Source organism: Emydura macquarii, unplaced genomic scaffold (genome assembly GCF_026122565.2).
Source record: "Emydura macquarii macquarii isolate MOO-44397 ecotype Brisbane River unplaced genomic scaffold, CSIRO-AGI_Emac_v2 contig_3470, whole genome shotgun sequence".
Classification (NCBI taxonomy): domain Eukaryota; kingdom Metazoa; phylum Chordata; order Testudines; family Chelidae; genus Emydura; species Emydura macquarii.
Genome location: NW_027133607.1, coordinates 7,957,223 through 7,976,161, shown reverse-complemented (window position 1 = coordinate 7,976,161; position 18,939 = coordinate 7,957,223). Strand labels below are relative to the sequence as shown.

At 51.2% G+C, this 18,939-nt stretch overlaps 1 long non-coding RNA gene across 1 annotated transcript; it reads left to right on the top strand.

The window, feature by feature from the left end:
• Positions 1-16,311: 16,311 nt before the first annotated feature.
• Positions 16,312-17,729, top strand: LOC137144576 (uncharacterized). Its single transcript, XR_010917427.1, has 3 exons — positions 16,312-16,487; positions 16,794-16,891; positions 17,430-17,729. It is a non-coding gene; the product is annotated as an uncharacterized lncRNA (long non-coding RNA).
• Positions 17,730-18,939: the final 1,210 nt, after the last annotated feature.

Sequence of the window (18,939 nt, the reverse complement as noted above, 5' to 3'; positions counted from 1 at the left end):
CAGGATGAGCCAATGTGGGTGGCAGATTAGTCCACATACTACGAGGTAGGTTCTTACATCTTCCGCTGAGGTGTCTGGTATGGGCCGCTGTCAGAGACAGCCGACTGAACGAGATGGGCTGAGCCGGGCTGGCAAGTCCTATGCTGATGCCGGGGTAAGCTGCAGTGGGGTAAATCGCAGCTTGCCCGGTCTAGCAGCTGTGACCAGTGCAAATTTCCAGCGTGCACATGGCCTGGGACTGTCATTGAAACCCACTTCTGGGGCTAGCTGGCTCCTCCGACAATGCGAGGGTGCCACGAAACCCAGTTTGTGCGGGAGAGACTTACCTCGGCGCGTTGACAGCGGCCCTAGGAAAATGAAATGATGTAAACCAGCCTGGCAGTGCCAGAGGGCCGATGCTGCAGCTGGCACAGATCGCTAGCTGGGGGTGGAATTTCTCGCTTTGCCTTCTCTAATGTCTAAGCCTGACTCTCTGAGCAGACATCTTTGGGCAGTGCTCCCTTCTATGGCGTCATCTCCATGGGGTGCTGGAAGCTCCCTCTGAAGACAGCTGGGTTTGCCGTCCCCTTTGTCACCAGCCTCCAGTGCTCAAATCAGAAAGCCTGGGGGACTGATTGTCCCGCCTCCGTCGTATGTTGCTTGGATTGGAGGCTCCTTGGGGCAGGGACTGGGTCTTTCTGGGTGTTTGCACAGAGCAGGACAAAGGCATTTCAGGGCTGGGCTGGGAATGGGAGGGGCAAACGGGAAGAGGGAGGGAGCCTGGCTGGGGTGTTCTGAGTTCAGGCTACTTGCACCAGCGGCGAGAGTCCATGCTGCTCTAATCTGCTCCGAGAACCAAGGTGGCCTCTGGTCTCACGGCCTTTGCAAACAGCCTGTTCCTGTATTGGGCTCAGCAGAGCACAGGGCTGAATTGGAGCCTCTGCGTCTTGGTGTCACCATCTGTAAAAGGGGGCGATGAGTTTTCTGTTTTTTGCCATGTGCAAAAGCCAAAAACGACCAGTATTTAACATGCTGCGTTCTTCACGCCTTGTCCTTCACCGTAGTGTTCCAGTGTGCTGGTGAAGCAGTCGCCGCATTTCACCCCAGCACCAGCTGCATTTTGGTGGCAGAGGCCTGTACATATTTGGCTCAGTTTGTCACGTTCTTCGGGATCCTTTGAGCTGGATGGCGTTGTGGAAATGTAAGAAGGGATGATTGCTTGGGGACCGGCCTCAAAGTTTCTACTCTGATGACAGAGGGCCAGATCCCACGCTGGAGTAAATCAGCATCGCTCCATTGAAACCAATGGGCCAGATCCCCACATGGTGTAAGTCAGCTGTCACGCCATTGAAGTAATTGAACCGAGCCCAGATGGTGTAAATCAGCATAGCTCCATTGACGTCTTAGGGCCAGATCTACAGCTGGTGTAAATCAGTACAGATCCAGTGCAGCCCTCGGGCCAGATCCCCGGGTGGGATACACTTGCAGAGTTCAACTGAAGCCAACAAAGCTACACCGCTCTACCCCCAGCTGACTGTCTGGCCCGTTTGCTCACAAGAACCGGCACAGCTATAAACCCTTGGAGTGCAGAAGGTGCTGACAGGAGGCACATATGGTATGTGCTTTTGTAGCTCCATGTCCTGATGAATTTGGCAGAAACTCCTTCGTTCCAGACAGCCCTGGCTGCTCCGATGTGTTCTCATGAATTTGCGATTCCCCCTAGAACCATATGTTCCATCAGAACACTCTCCTCTTTTTCCTTGTTCAGGTTATAAATCCTGCTCAGACTAAGCGTCAGTCTTGGGGGAAAATGCTCCCAGGCCACAAAACCTGGTAGCTGGTTTTATTCTCACCCACCTTCAGTTGGATTGAATTTCAAAATAAAAATGGCCTTCGGTGCCGCCAGGTAAAGTTATTTAGTTTCCTGGTGTCAATGGCATAAAGGCACAAAAACGTCGGATTGCAAAGGAGATATTTACAGTAGCTACATATGTAAACTTTCTCCCTCCAGCCCTAATATTTCCCTGGCTTTGTTGAGCCCGGATCTCTGGGGGAATGGGACTTTCAGTGGAATTGCAGCAGTGACGCATTGGGGCCTCCCAGGGGGCAAAGAGAACTTAGCAACGTATCAGTGCAGGGTGAGTGGAATATCCTGAGGTTCAGGTTGTTTCAAACTGGCGGGGCTGCTCCGGTGCAGACCCACATGCGGGAATTTCCTCTCCTCTACAAGGACCAGATGGCCTGGAAAACCTTCCCCTGCTCCCGATCTAGAAAACGTGTGAGTGCATCGAGGGTCACGGCAATCCTAACCAAAAAAAAACCTGTTTCCAGAATAGCGACCGGCTATGAGCTTGTTGTGAATAACGGCGCCAGACCATGTGGGGTGGGATCTGATTGGTCTGGAGGAGGATTGACAGCCTGCAGGGCTGGATGGTCGCTGGGAAGCCACAGGTCCTAGGGAGTGGGATGAGCGCAGCGGGGGAGACGCTGGAGGTGTTCTAGCTGACGGGGCCGAGGACTGCTGGAATGGGAGCTCGGCACCTTTTTACAGGGAGCAGCCCACTTTCTGGCGGCTGGCACAGAAGGAAGCGGAGTCAGAATCTCCGCCTGGCCCCACTGAGGAATTTCATGCCAGCCTTAACTTAGAACAGTCCCTTGTCCTCTCTGAGGGGGCAGTGGCCAGACCCTGCATGGGGTGCCAGGGTAAGAAAGGTGCTTGGCTCCTTTTTCTGATACAGAATATCCCATCGCAGGAGCCACGTGTGCAGCAGGGATCATAGCAAGTGGGTAGAATTCTGTAATGAACTGGGTGGTGCAGACCACTGCCCTCTGCTGGATGGAACCAGAACTGCACAACTGTGCATGCCATAGGCTCTATACTGCTAGCAGCTAATGGGGATTCTCCTTTAGCTCAAGAGCTCTGCTTTCAAAGAATTAGCATCTGCGGTCTAGCCCTACTTTTGCTCTGAAGAGCTGAGCAGCGTACTCAGAGAAGCTTCTAGGTGGAGATGGGCTTCTTAAAATGCTACACAGTCAAACCCATCACGCTCTGCAAAACTTGGCACCCGCCTGCTCTTTAGTGGTATTCAAAGAACAGTTACAAGGAACAAATCCCAGTTGTTGTAACCTTTTCAAACAGGCTGTTGTCTGTGGCCCTGAACTCTGGTAAATTTACTGCAGCAACAGAAAGAAAAATGGAACTGATACTTGCTTTCGTATCAGGCTGATACAGCTGGAGAGCCTTTCCAGACCTGGGAAATTAGAAACGATTACAAATGAAATGCTTTCATAACTCTAGCAGCCGACACTGTTCAGCCTCAAAATGCTGTAATGCCTTTGGAGGTGTAATATATACACTGCTAATCCTGAGCCGACTATTAATAGAAACTAGGGGTGGTGGTGCTGGTAATCCTGGTTCTCAAACTGAGTTAAGAAAACGTATTTAATGAACTCCCTTTTAAAATCGGTTCTGGACAAACTGGTTTCTTGCAGAATTTGGCTCAGTCAAGGGCCCAACTGTTCGTTTGAATTGACCAAAATTTTCAAAAGCGACCAGTTTGGCTTCCTCAACTCTAGACGCTGGAAAGGCTAGGTCCATCCATGGCTATTATACAGGGTGGGCAGGGATTGCTGTTTGCCAGAAGCTGAGGATGGGCGATGGGATGGATCACTTGACGATTACCTGGTCTGTTCATTCCCGCTGAAGCACCTGGCATGAGCCACTGTCAGAAGACAGGATACTGAGCTAGATGGACCATTGCTCTAAACCCATGTGGTCGTTCTTACAGGGGCTTGACTTGCACCGGTGGGACCCTCAACGCTTTCTGAAACTTGGGTCCTGTTAAAGTGTCACGGGGCGGGCATCCAAAAATCACTAGTCAAAGTCTTTGTCTTCACTGCACAAAACATGTGTCTCCATGAGAAATCCTAGACCCAGGTAGCTTTTACCTTGACGTAGCCAGTCAAGGTCAGCCCTATCCCTCCCACATGAGGTTTGTCGGACGAGCTGCATAAACCACCGGGGTTTGTCCCCACGAGGTTAGAATCATAGATTAGAGTGGGAAGGGATCTCAGGAGGTCATCTAGTCCAACCCCTGCTCAAAGCAGGACTAACCTCAGGTTCTTACACTGCGATAACTATCTTGCTGTGCAACCTGCTATTTAACACAGTGAAGACGTAGCTAAGGTTTAGACCAGCGGGTTTGAGGCCCCGTTGCTGCAGAAAACGGACACACTCACCAGTGGAAAGTTTCTCTTGCGTGCTGGCGAGATTAGATCCGTCAGCCTTCAGTGCAAGGACTTCAGGGCTTTACCGTTTGTGCTAACAGGAGGTTACTTCCAACTGGTGCAGGAGTACAGCAGCTCCCTACAAACGGGAGATGGGGCGGGGGTGCTTGCCTTCCCTGCCCCCTCCCGCGGTTCGACCACCCCTGCCGTAGCCACTCGGGCAGCAACGGGACACAAAGGCAGCCCGTTGAGTCGTTTGCTCTGGACCAAGCGTTGCAGAAGAGGTGTGGTTCCATGGCGGGCGCTCCTCCACCTGACACAGTTAATCAGGCCACGCTCTTGTGACGCCGGCTGGGCTGGGCTGGGTTTTTCACCGGGCATGCCCCTGAGCCGTGCTGAAGTCCAGCGTCACAGCCCGGTTTGAGAAGAGGGTGGTGGCAGGGCATGGCCCACTCCCTGCGCTTTCCTAACCCACCGACCCTTCGGGGACCTTCCGCAGCTGGAACACCCAGTGCCTTATTCACAAAGTTCGTTCCCACCAGATTGTGCAGAAGCTTTACCGGACCCAGCAGGGGAGCGACCTCCTCCTCCGCCTTGTGCACTTCCTTTCTGTGCCTTTGTACCTTCTGAGTTAAGGAGAGCTCCCAGCTCTCTCCAGCCTATCCTCAGTCTCTCAGGTCGGCGCAGTTGCAGGCGTGCGCGGGGCAATGAACTGCCGTTGCCGTGCTGGATCGCCCAGCTGTCTGTCACAGTGGCGACCAGGGGCCGGGTTCCCATCTGCAATCCCCAAGCGAGGGGGACAGTGGAGTGAGACCACTACACGCCAAAGGACCTGACCTCGGTGGAATACATGTCCTCTGCCTTCCCTCCCGTTCAACTTTAAGTGATGCAAGGGCTGGGGAGCTGAGGATCAGGGACCTGTGACCAGTCCCTGGACGTCCTGAGTCCCCGCTGCTGAGTGTTACGTGAACACAACGTAACGAGTAAAGACTTCTTCAACGTGCTCCACCCACGGAAATAAATTATGAGCACTGGGCCCAGAATTGAGGGGTTGACTCGGTCCTTACTCGCGTCAACTCATGCAGAAGGAGAAAGAATAATGAGATTTGTTTGAAGAAGTGATGAGCAACCACTGGGGGCTGGCTGAGGGTCCGACCCTGAGTACAGACCTACTGTTTGGCGCAATACTATCATCACAGCTACACGGTTATGTGTATAGTTTCTGGTGCTTGCATGAGGACTTGGCTTGTGATGATGACCGTGTGGTCAACTGTCCTGATGTTATTGCGAGTCTCTCAATATTTGGGGTTTTGCTGAAATCCCCAGCTCCTGGGGTCCTGTGATTATGGAAGAATCTCAGCCTTCATTTCAAAGAAAAAACCGCGTGATGCTAGCCTTTGTGGTTGCAGAGAAAAGCTCACAAAGGTGAACCTTAAAGACTCAAAAACCAGAAGGCAAATAATCAGCAAGTGCCCACGGGATGGGGCAGGATCATGTCAGAATGAGGGCAGCAATGGGATCACTGGGAGGCCTTGTCAATGGAGGCAAACACAGGACTTGTAATTCACTTCCAGAGCAGCTCCGCTGGGAGTATCAACGGTGGGGGTCTGAGTGTAGACAGGGCCCTGGCAGGCTCTGCCTTTTACCGTCACATCCTCTTGGAGCGACACTAGCAGCCACGGTGGTGAAAGCATCAGGACCTGGTCTCCACTAGCGCTCCCTGACTGGAGCTGGGCAACGGTGGGTGGGTTCCCAGAAGTCTTCTGTAGACCCAACCTTTGACGGGCGTGGAAGTCGTAGGACACAAGGTGCTGTAACGTGCTTCGCTCCCACCAGTGCAGGTAGCACCAATCTGTGCGGTAACCATGTCACAGAGCCAGCCACGTGAAAGCCCTTGGCTCTTCCCCAGGGGTGAAAAACCTACGTTTTCTCCATTGAGTTCAATTCAGTGAGGCTGCATGGCCAGGACAAGCGCAGAGCCTTCAGCCCTCTGTCAGAGGTTGATAAGATGTGCTCACAATAGGGCCACCCGACGTGCTTGGTGTTCGACTCCCCTATCTACAGGCGAGACTTGTGTGTGCGAAACCTGGGTGACCTACCGACAAAAACCTTAAGAGTCCGGAGAGGTGTCGCCAATGATGCCTCTGGAAGATCCTTTGCATGAAGTGGGAAGATCCCTGCACTAATACCAGCTTCCTGACCAAAGCCAGTGTCACCAGCAGTGAAGCAATGATCCCTGTGCACCAACTACGCCAGCCTGGACCTTGGGTGCGGAATTGCAGATGCCAGCTTTTCACCTCCCAAAACAAGCTCTCTACTCTCAGCTCGCCTGTGGCCAGAGATTGTGGGGGAGAGGGGTGTCAGGGGAAATGTTACAAAGATATACTCAAAGCATGTCTCAGGAAAGCTGACGTGGACATCATAAACTGGGAGAAGCAAGCCCCCAACCAACCTCAATGGTGCCAGATCTTCCATCAGGCAGTGGCCTGCTTCAAGGAGAAGCGTCTTGCCCTCGAAGTTGAAAAGCAAGAGAGAAGGAAGAAACTTCCTTCCAGCAGGCAGCTGACCCTCTGGGAAATGTCTGTACCGATTGCGGGCAGATCCGTGGCTCCAGGATTGGACTCCTGAGTCATCTCAGGAGCCATATGTAAATCCGTGCTAGAGATCATCTTCGAATCGAGAGATTGCCGCCGCTGATACAGGCGAAGACCTAGCTGTGTTATAACAGGGACCAGGGTGCTGGGGCAGGGCCAGGGTCACAAGAAGAGGGGCAAATGGCCTTGTCAATCAGTTCAGCTGGAAGCATTTTTTAAAGTCTGTTTATCTAGGCAGTTGGAACAGCTTTGCAAACTGGTAAATCTCGGAGACGAAAACCACGATCATTCCAACCGCGATCTTTTGTTTGGAGAAATGTTACACATACCGTAAAGGCAGCAGATCGCTCTGTTCAGCTGTGTTCCCACATTGCAGCGAGAGCCTCCTCGCACTGCTCAAGGTGTGCTGCTGCTGGCGATTTGATTGAATGGAGTGAAACTCTGCTGGAGACATAGTTAAGCCTGGTCCCTTAACTCAGCGTGAAACCCGTTGGGGCCTCCCGCGTGAGCTGCTCCAGCAATGCACAGAAAATGAGTTCACCTTTCATTTCTAGCCAGCTCTCTCCGTGCAAAGGGCGCGAGACCATGTGTTTATAATCACCTCCCCCGTTCCTTTGCAAAGCCTCCAAGCCAGCTGTACTTTGCAGGGGGACCACGGAGGAATCTGTGGAGGCACCACGAGCGATCGCAACGGAGCCTTCCAGGCGGGATCTGAAACTTTCTTGGAGGTAGCAGAGGACGATAGCCATCTAGGGGATTTGGAGAACAGCCCCCTCACCTCTACTCCAGGGGCCTGAGTCCTGACGCTCACTGAAGCCAGTGCAGGGATCAGGGAAAGGTTATACTCCTTGGAGTGAGGTGGGGGAAGGGAGGCCTCTCGTTACACGCCATTGTGTCTCCACTTAGCATTACGCGTGTCCTTCAGCGCTGGCGTTCTGCTGGCAGTTTAGCGGGCTGCATGTGCTCTGTAAGTGCACCCGTGTTCTTCTGTAACCCCAGCACTTGCTGCTGCAATCTGACCGCTCCCCCACTCATTGTATCTTCTCGCCTCGTCCCTCGTTTCCGGGACACGCAGAGAACGCTCCTTTCCCTCTCCTCCGCTGGCTGAGGGTATGTCTCCTCTGCACTTGGACACGCGTGGCTGGTCTGCGTCAGCCTGGCTCAGTTGACTCCGGCGCGCGGGGCTGTTTTATTGCAGTGTAGACATAGCTTGCAGGGTCCTAGAGCACGGGCCTGAACATCTATCCCAAGCCCCACAAGCCGGAGTCAACTGGCCTGGGCCAGCCGTGGGTGTCTGATTGCTGTGTAGACATACACTAAAGCCTCCCCCCTCAGCTGTTCTTGGGGAAGCAGCTAGAAGCCGCTATCAAAAGTGGCACAGATCCACTGTGCCCCACCCTCTACGGACACCTAGTAAAAGACAGGCCCTGGCCCAAAGACAGTCGTAAGAGACGGGACGAAGGAAGCCTCGTAGTCCTCATTTGTCTGGTGGGGACCTGAAGCCCAGAGAGACTTTGACCTGGCCAAGGATGTATGGAGTGGAAATGTCGTGAGATCAGCTGGCCTTGTGGATCCCTGCATCTAGGAATTAAACCCAGATCACCTGAGTCCCAGTCCAACGCCTTAAACATCAGACCATCTTTATTCTCTTCCTCCCTCTGCTGTTCCCGCGGAGACCCTCTGTGTGCTAGTCCAGGGGCAGCGGTGTAGTGGAGCCAGGCCTTGCCGGACCAACGTTCTGGCTCCATTACCGCCACAGAGTGGGGGTGGAGTTAGAGCAGGGGGCGGGGTTAGAGCAGCATGGGGGTGGAGTTAGGGCAGGGGGCGGGGTGGAGCAGTGTGAGGGGATGGGGTGGGGTTAGAGCAGCTCAGGGGTACGGTTAGCCTGCAGCATGGGGCTGGGGTTAGAGTGGTGTGGGGCGTGGGGCTGGGGTTAAAGCAGTGTGAGGCTATAGTGGTGGGGTTAGAGCGGTGTGGGAGTGTGGGGCGCGGGTTAGAGCAGTGTGAGGCCATAGGGGTGGGATTAGAGCAGTTTGGGGGTGGGGTGGGGTAGAGCAATGTGGGGGTGGGGGTGGATATGGGGCTGGATTAGAGCGCTGTGAGGGTGGGGTTAGATCAGTGTGGGAGTAATTTACCAGCAGCTAGGACAGCTCAGTCTGAGCCTGCTACAGGAGGCCTGTTTCAGAGGCTCTCTGGCCCACAGGGAGGCCGGGGAAAGGGCAGCTGGCTAATCGCGCGGTCTCCCTACATTCGCTCCAAGTCTGAGCCCCAGCAGTCCCTTTGATGTCTGGAGCAGGCAGGCGTTCGACACGTCAGCCCGGCTTTCCCGCAGACACGGAGAGGCTGAGCGCGCGGCCGCCTCTGTCCTGATGTTTCTGCTCTTCCTTTGTCCCACTTTTCCGTGCACGCCTGACTTCCATCTCCCGTCTCGCCAAGGACGTAGCCTGGACTGGGCAGCGAGCCAAGGGCCACGGAAGATGACATCACTGCGAGGCCGTGGGGCGCTGCAGGGAGCGCATCACCCGGGGCTGGGCACAAGCAACACCGAAGCTGTGATTCATCAAACTCACCTCGTCACGTTGGATCTGGATCCTTATGTGCATGATCCACCTGGAGGCATCAAACCACGGTCAGGGCCCTCTTGTGCTAGGTGTGGTCCAGTCAAACCAGACAAAGGCTGGGAGAGAGGATGGGTCAGTCGCCCCACGAGTTAAAACGGGAGCTGAGACATAAAGATTGAGGCCAGGCCTATACTACAGACCTATGTGGGTATAACTACATTGCTCGGGGGATGTGAAAATCCACACCCCTGAGGCTGAGTGGCATAGTTGATATCAAGCTAACCCCTCGGGAAGGCAGCGCTGCCGGTGGGAGAAGCTCTCCTGTATAGCGAAATAGCTACCGCCTCTCAGAGAGGTGCTTTAACTCCACCGGCGGAAGAAGCTCTCCCGTTGGTGTAGAAGCGCTGTATGTGAAACAAGCCCTAAGGACTGGTCTACACTCGCGGTTATGCCGGCAAAACTTTGCCGCTCTGGAGTGAGAGCTCTCCCGCCGACATAATAAAACCACCTCAATGAGGGCGGCTATGTCGGTGGAGTGTGTCTCCCACCCACATAGCGCTGTCCACACTTGCGCTTACGCTGGCAAAACTTATATCGCTCGGGGCGTGTGTGTTTCTTTTCACACCCCTGAGCGACAAGGCTTTGCCGGCCTAACCGCGAGTGTGGATTTGGCTTCTCTTTCCAAACCAGAGCCTCAACCCAGTCTGGCTTTGGAGCTGAAACCCATCTCTGGACCCATCTCTGTTTAGTTGCCTGGAGTGTCCCATGTGGTGGTCCCAATCTGCCCCTTGGTTTGTCTGGAGACTGACCCATTGTCTGGGAAGATGTGGCATTACCCAAGAGTTAATCGCCGATATCTCCAATGAGGGGACTTTCCCGACAGACAGAATAGAGTCGTGCCATTGCTGAGAGTGACATCGCCAAGGAAACAACGGATCTTCATCTGTTCTGATCTTCCAGAGAATTTCCCCGCGCAGGACCCATTGTTTTCCCATCTCATTAAATAAAGCTTAGGCTTAAAGACTGATATTTACACTGAGACAAAGGGGCACTGTGACACGGCATGAGCTCCCTTTGGCCTATTCCCAGGATGATTCATCCACCCCCGTATCCGGCCTGCTTGTGTCAGTTCAATGGAAAAACAGAGCAAAGTGTTTGGTTGAGAACAAAAGAATGGCCATATTGGGTCAGACCAATGGTCCATCTAGGCCAGTATCCTGTCTTCTGATGCCAGGTGCTTCAAAGGGAATGAACAGAACAGGTAATCATCAAGTGATCCATCCCGTTGGCCATTCTCAGCTTCTGGCAAACAGAGGTAGGGACACTTCAGAGCATGGTTTTGCATCTCTGCCCATCCTGGCGAATAGCATCCATTGATGGACCTATCCTCCATGAACTTCTCTAGTTCTTTTTTGAACCCTGTTATAGTCTTGGCACTCACAACATCCTCTGGCAAGGAGTTCCACAGGTTCACTGTGTGTTGTGTGAAGAAATACTTCCTTTTGTTTGTTCCTATTAATTTCATTTGGTGATGCCTAGTTCTTGTGTTATGAGAAGGACTACATAATACTTCCTTATTTACTTTCTCCATACCAGTCTTGATTTTATAGACCTCTATCATATCCCCTCTTAGACATCTCTTTTCCAAGCTGAAAAGTCCTAGTCTTATTAATCTCTCCTCATATGGAAGCTGTTTTATACCCCAATCATTTTTGTTGCCCTTTTCTGTACCTTTTCCAATTCTGATATATCTTTTTTTGAGATTGGGCGACCAGATCTGCATGCAGCATTCAAGATGTGGGCATACCACGGATTTATAAAGAGGCAATATGATATTTTCTGTCTTCTTATCTATCCTTTCCAAATGATTCCTAACTTCTGTTAGCTTTTTGACTGCTGCTGCACATTGAGTGGATGTTTTCAGAGAACTGTCCACAACGACTCCAAGATCTCATTCTTGAGTGGTAACAGCTAATTTAAACCCCATCATTATATATGCATAGTTGGGATTATGTTTTCCAATGTGCACTGCTTTGCATTTATCAACACTGAATTTCATCTGCCATTTTGTTGCCCAATCACCCAGTTTTGTAAGATCCCTTTGTAACTCTTCACAGTCTGCTTTGGACAATTTTTTAACTATCTTGAGTAGTTTTGTATCGTCTGCAAATTTTGACACCTCACTGTTTACCCCTTTTTCCAGATCATTTATGAATATGTTGAACAGTTCCAGTCCAGACTGCTGGGGGACACCATTATTTACCTCTCTCCATTCTGAAAACTGACCATCTATTCCTACCCTTTGTTGCCTATCTTTTAACCAGTTACTGATCCAGGAGAAGACCTTCTCTCTTATCCCATGACAGCTTATTTTGCTTAAGAATCTTTGGTGAGGGACCTTGTCAAAGGCTTTCTGATATTCTAAGTACACTGTATCCGCTGGATCGCTCTTGTCCACATGTTTGTTGACTCCCCTCAAAGAATTCTAGTAGATAGGTGAGGCATGATTTCCCTTCACAAAAACCAAGTTGACTCTTCCCCAACAAATCGTGTTGTTACATGGGACTGTAGCATTTTGGGTTAGGGAGAGCTCTTGGAAATAGAGCACAGGCTTGATACTGGTGCAACTATCAGTGTTGTGGTTCACGACTGCACCACATGGGTGTTGGTACTGTAACAACTGCTTCCAAAGCCCTATCTCACCTTGGGTTCAACTTGGGATGGGTCTGTTGGATTTGGGTCTTGGGGGACGGGTCATGGCTGCTGGCCGGGGATGAAGCCAGAGCTGTAGTTGTCTCTCACCCCCCAAGTAGGTGAGTCAAGCCCACTGACTGCCCTCTGCTGGTATTGCTAGTGTTATTTTAGTTCCATCATGGCTAAGGTTAACATTTTGTCATGGTTATTTTTAATAAAAGTCACGGACAGGTTGTGAGCAATAAAGAAAAAGTCATGGGAGCCCTGATCTGCCAGTGACTTTTACTAAAAATAATGGCACGGGGCGAGAAGCTGGAGCGGGTGGGGGGTGGGGGGTGGGAAAGGAATGACACCTGGATGCCCATGGCGGGGACTGACAGACCCATTCCCACTGCCACGGGGGGGAAGGAGTGGGCACAACTCTGGCTCCAGACCCTGTCAAAGCTGCAGGGTGGGGACACACTGCCCCAGTTCTTGCTGCAGCTGCAAGCGGGGGGTGGGAAGGGAGGGGAAGAGGGCACAGTCCTGGCTCTGTCCCACCGCTGACAGCTGAAGCCAAAGTCACGGAGGTCCAGTAAAGTCGTGGAATCTGTGACTTCCTGATCTCTGTGTCTACATCATATTCTTACTCATGACCCTCTCCTCCACGCTGCCCCAATATAATGTCACATCCAGGAATCCTTGGATTAGGTGAGTCCAAAGGGTGCTGCTTCTCTGGCTTTGTTAGAGAGGGATATCCCTCAATGTGCAACACAATGAAAAAAATCCAAGGGGAAATCCTGGCCTCTTGAAAGTCAATGGGAAGCCGCCACTGACATCAGCATTTCATCCAGTCCTCAAGTACGTTTTCTACTCAGGAACCATATGATTAGACCAGACCAGGTGCCCATCTGGTAATAATCCATAGCTTTCACATAGTGCTCTCCATCAGTAGATCTCAAAGCACTTTACAGAGGAGGGCAGTTGTATTATTCCCATTTTTCAGATGGGAAACTGAGGCACCAAGAGAGGATGTGTCAGGAATCAGGGCCGTCAGCAGAGTCAGTCTCTGGGCAAACTAACAAGCACAGATGGCCTATATTAGGATGCCTGATGGGCTGCGTTGCCTGATTGGTTGGGAGAGTGACCAGACTGGCTCAATTCAGTGACTGCTCAGAGCATTTGCCAACAGCTGCAATAGTTCCTGTGCCTATTTGTTCCCAGCCCTGCTCCCGCCTTGTTCCCAGCCCTGTTCCCGCCTTGTTCCCAGCCCTGCTCCCGCCTTGCCTCACTTCAGGTACCCTGATTCTGGCCCTCGGCTCCAATTCCTCACTTTTGATTTGGGCTCTCACCCTTGGCTCTGGCATCTGGTCTCTGACTCCGGTTCTGACCCAGGGCTCCTATTCCTGGCTACCGACTCCTGCTCCAACCACTAGGCACAACCGGCTAACATCCTGGTCTCTGACGGGATGTGATTTGCCCAAGCTCACCTAGCGGGCTAGTGTTGAAGCTGGGAATAGAACCAAGTCTCCTGAGTCTTGCTGCTCTACCCACTAAGCCACAGAGCCTCTCCCAGCAGCTAAGCCAATATGCTGTCTCCGACGGCAGTGTGACACGCTGCACCCCACGTACACCCTTGTGGTGTGATTGTGCATCATTCATGTTCACCCTGATAGTGTAACCGTCTATTGTTTAGTGCAAAGTATTTCACGTAAGGTGTTTTTGGAATGCCCTTGACACACTGAACATTATTATTATGGTAGCATGTTTCTTGCAATGTTGTATGTGTGGTTATGAAGCTCTGCCGTGTAATATTCCCACATGTGTGTCTCACACGGCTTGACGCAGATCCAGGCAAACACTAAAAGCAGAGAGGTAGGTCACGCCTCACTAAGGCATGCATAAAACAACCCAGCTCTTCCAGGAACAATGGACTAGCCTAAGCATCTGATAAGGTGATGCTCATTGACTCAGGACATGGAGAAGACCATGCAGGAATACTGTGGGTCACCTGACCCTGAAGGGGGAAGGCAAGATCCCAGACGGGGGGCGAAGGGACATTTGAAAAAGGAGGACATTTTGGGCTCTCTCTCTCTCTTGCAATCCAGCTATGGAGAATATCAAGCAACTGAAGCATTGACCAGAGGGGAGAGCCTGGTTGGAGGCCGACCAATCCGCCTGTGGTGAGAACCATCTAAGACTGTAAGTTTGCTGAAAGTGGTAAGCTTAGTTTAGAATGCGATTTGCCTTTGTTTACTTTTGATTAAATCTGACCTGCTTTCCTCTGGCTTAAAATCTTTCTGTACTTAATAAACGTATTTGTTTGTTTCATCTAAAGCAGTGCATGTGGTTTGCGTGTGTGCAAGTACTTCATTTAGAGTGACAGAGCTGGTGCAGATCAAGTTCTTTGATAAATTGATGAACTAATATGAGCTTGCAAGGTTCAGTGGGCAGCACTGGACATTGCAAGACAGAAGTCTCCTGAGGTTGCATCTGGGACTGGGGGTAGTTGCTGGGGTAATTCTATTGCATAATCTCATGAGTGGCTGGCCAGAAGCACTCACTCACTAAATTAAAAGCCACTTGCTTGCAGGAGGCTGTGTGTGGGCTGACCCAGGAGTGGGGGGTTCAACAGCAGGGCAAGTGCAAGATTGGCCCTAGGAGTGAGGGATTGGGGTGACAAAGATATACACCAGTCCAGATTGCAGAGGGGAATGTCACAGGTGGTGACACCAAGATGCCCTGGAAGAAGGTGCAAGAAATGTGGCAGTGGGCTGTTTTGGGATAGCTTGTCTCTTCCAAGTTTCTTCTTTGCCCTTGGCAGTTGGGAGGGTGGATTATGTCCTGCCCCATGGGGGTTTAATATCCCTTCCAAAGCTCTTGTTTTCCCCCCTTCAATTCTTACTATTGCACTTCTACATAGCTGTGTTAGTCATATAAATATCCATGCCTTTTTTGAATCCTCCTAAACTCTTGCTCCCAATGGTGTCTTGTGGCAATGAGTTCCGTAGACTAATTGTGCACTGCATGAAAAAGCATTGCCTCTTATCTGTTTGCTGCCCTTCCCTTCCAATGCTATAATGGGCTGCTAGTCTACAGTGTCAATATTTCTGGAGGTCAGAGTCAGTGTCACCCAGGCAGTGGCACAGCGCTCAGTGGGTGTGACACCTTGTGTGAGCACCGCAAGTCACGGTATCAAAAGAGGCATTATCAGGAGTAAAGGAATTACAATGCTCCATTGCAATGCAAACATGCTCTGTGGTGCTCTCACGTAAGTGACTCACGCAGCTTGGCTGTAATGTAAACCGTGTCAGAGCTGAGATGGATTGAACAAATGAGAGACATGGCCAGGCTGTGCCAGGAGTCGCTGCACTTTTCTGTTGTTCCATTTGTTTACACCAGGTCTGGATTCGACCAAGATCTTAAATTTGGCTTTAAAGTTGGAAGAGAAACTCTGGCTGTTGGGATGCATGAACATCCAGACCAGATCAAATCTATGGTCCAGTAACTTGTCTCTGACAGTAGCCAGTTCCAGTTACTGCAGAGGAAGGTGCAAAAACTCTTACAATAGGCAGTTATGAAATAAACTGTTCATAGAGACAGTTACTTCCTAGTCCCCAGAAGACAGATCAATTTATGCCCTGAAGCATGAGGGTTTATATCCCTTCCAAACTTTAAAATTACTTATCAGTGTAACTCAGCATGTTCTCCTCATCCAAACCTTTTCTGAATCCTACTAAGTGCTTGGCCTCAGTCTTGTGGCAATGAGTTCTGCAGGCTGGTATGGCTATGTCTGCATTGCACAGTGAACCCAGGTGATAGGCACTTGTCAGTGACCGGGAAGTGGGCAGTTGTTCTCAGTAGTTAGAGCAGGAGTTGGTAGCCAGGAATCGGAGCCCAGGGTCAGGTCTTAGAGTTGAAGTCAGGAATTGGCTCTGGCATCAGGTCTACCATCTCTGACTCTGCTTCTGCTTCTGATCCCTGGCCCTGGGGTCAAAGCCCAGGTCAGAAGTCAGGAATCAGAGCTGAGGGTAGGTCCTGGATTATCTGGAGTCAGGCTAGGAACAAAGAGGACCCGCTGTAGCCAGGGGGTGAAAGCTCTGGGCTGCTACTGCCCTGCTGCAGCTGAGCTTAAGAGCTGACTGCTGACTCTTCCAACCAATCAGGCAGTGTAGCCAATCAGGCAGTTTACTATAGGCCAGCTGTGCTCGTTAGGTTGCTCTACTGCAAGCTCTGATTGCTGACAGATTTCTGACCCCCTCTCCCCACCTTGAGGGTGCCTCCTCAGAACAGTTTCCTGGGGGTACTGCCGCGGGAACTGTCAAAATATGTTCGGGGTGTGGATGTTCTCGACTGGTTCCCAAGACTGCTTGTCCGGACCATAGCCTTCCCAGTCCACCAGAACCCGGAGCCTTCCTCTAACTCACCATAAGCCAAGGATTCGTTGGACAAAGTACTCCTGCAGCCTGCACCACGTGGCAGTGGTGGGTTGGAGTGGGTTGGACAGGAGTGCTTGGTGTAGGGCTTTGAAAGCAAGCTGTGAAAGACGGGGTGGATCTGCAAGCGCTCAGACAGCTGTAACCTGAAAGCCACTGGGTTTGCCGGTTCTATAAACTTGAAGGGGCCATGGTAGGCAGATGGGTGGCTTAATTTCAAGTTCTGGGTAGAGAGCTAGACTGGGGCAGGCTGATGGGCTTGGTCCGCATGGTTCTTTGGAGGACTGCAAATGTTCCTGGAGCTTTTGGTGCATCTGGTGTAGATTGGAGGCTAGATCCATGGCAGCCGGTACAGCGGTGAACAGAGGGGCGGCTAACAGAAGGAGGGAGTTTGCCTGGGATCTGTCCGAGAGGAGCCCAGGTGAGTGCTACGTGAGGGGAGCTGTGGTGTGTGTGCTGTGCTAGAGGGGGTAGTATCTGAGAGACCAGTTGTGTGACTGGTGCAAGTTACAGCTGACTGTGTGTGTGTGTGTGTGAGAGTGTGTGAGAGTGAGTGACTGGTGCAGTTACAGGGACCGTTGGTTGTTTAGTCTGCAAAAGAGAAGAGTGAGGGGGGATTTGATAGCAGCCTTTAACTACCTGAAAGGGGGTTCCAGGGAGGATGGAGCTAGGCTGTTCTCGGTGGTGGCAGATGACAGAACTAGGAGCAACGGTCTCAAGTTGCAGGGGGGGAGGTCTAGGTTGGACATTAGGAAAAAGTTTTTCACTTGGCGGGTGGTGAAGCTCTGGAATGGGTTACTTAGGGAGATGGTGGAATCTCCATCTTTAGAGGTTTTTAAGCTGAGGCTTGACAAAGCCCTGGCTGGGATGATTTAGCTGAGGTTAGTCCTGCTTTGAGCCGGGGTTGGATTAGATGACCTCCTGAGGTCCCTTCCAACTCTGATTCTATGATTTTCCAGTCATCCAGGACCTCCCTCAGTCACCACGAGTTTTAAAAGATGACGATGATCAGCACTTAAGGAATTCAGCTCGCGTCCTCACTGCACAGTGGGCAGGTTCCCGTCTGACTTAGAAGGGGAGCCTGGGCTCTAAACTGGATCAGCTAGACTGGGCTTAACTCATCTCCAAACTTGGGACAGAGGTTTTTCTGCACAGATGGTAGGGATGGGTAAGGTTCAAACCCAGGTAAGAGCCTTGGTTACCTGTGCAATGTAGACCTCCCCTATGGCCTATCTTCAGTAGGAATAAAAGATGTTTTTTAACCCTAATGCCTTGCAGCTGACATGTGGTAAAGCCCTAGTGTGGAAAGGCAGTTGTAGCTTTCACCTGTGTTAGCAGGTCAAGGTTCGCTCCAATCTCCCTGCTACAGTTTAACATGTGTGAAAACTACACACTTCCTTGTGGTTGCCAGGGTCGTACCTCATGTTAGTTACCACCTGTGACCGCCTCTTCTTCTGGTCTGTGCCTGCCCCGCCATACATCTTTCCCAGATCCGTCAAAGGGAACAGCTTGGATATTCCTGGGCTGAAAGATGCTAGTGGTGGCTTGGATGCAAAGACAATTCCAGGCCTCGTTAAAGCAAATGAGTTACTGATTTCTGAACCAGTGGGAAGCTGCACGGCCAGGCCCAGAATTTTGGTTACTGCTCTGCCAAAGAGACAACAATGCTGTTCAGTAACTGGGGTGGGGGACTGGGATGAAGTGAAGGAAACGCCTATATTCTGGCTAGGTCTGGTTCTTCAGTCAACCTTTAAACATTGCACCTATACCCCCACCCCCCATGCAGTGTAGGGACCTCCCAAGTACTAGCCCTGGGTCTGACACTTCACTTCCCTGTGCCACAGTTTCCCCGGGTGTGAAATGGGGATAATGATCCGTAACTATCTCCAGGGAGTGCTTTGAGGACCCCCCATTAATGTGTGTGTCGTGCTTTGAGCACGCAGGGTCAAGTTCAAACCTGGTGGAACACAACCAGAGCCAGGGGAGTTGCACAGAGAACGATTTGTCTTGCTAAACACCATGTAAATGTTATTATTCGGTTGATGTCCGTAAATCACGGTGAAGATAATGGCTAAGTATTATTATTTGGCTGCCGTGGAACAAGGCTGAACTCGCTGTGTAGCTATTAAACTATTAGGCCTATTTATTATTTGTATGAAGGTACAAAGAGGCCCTGGTCAGAGCTGCTGTGTGCTAGGTACTGTACATATAATAATACTGTAATAAAGACAGTCACTGCCCCAGAGGGCTTGCATTCTGAACATATGACGAGACACTCGCAGATGGGTGAATCAGATAAATGGGGTGGCAGGACAAGGTAATGTCCTGTCAATAATAATGGCTTAATAATGGATCATCGTTAGCTTAATAAGGATCAGGGACTACACTGCCACAGTTTCTTATCAAACCCTGGGAGCTATTGCTAGGTCACATCCTCCAAAATATAACCTAAATGTCATAACCAGACTG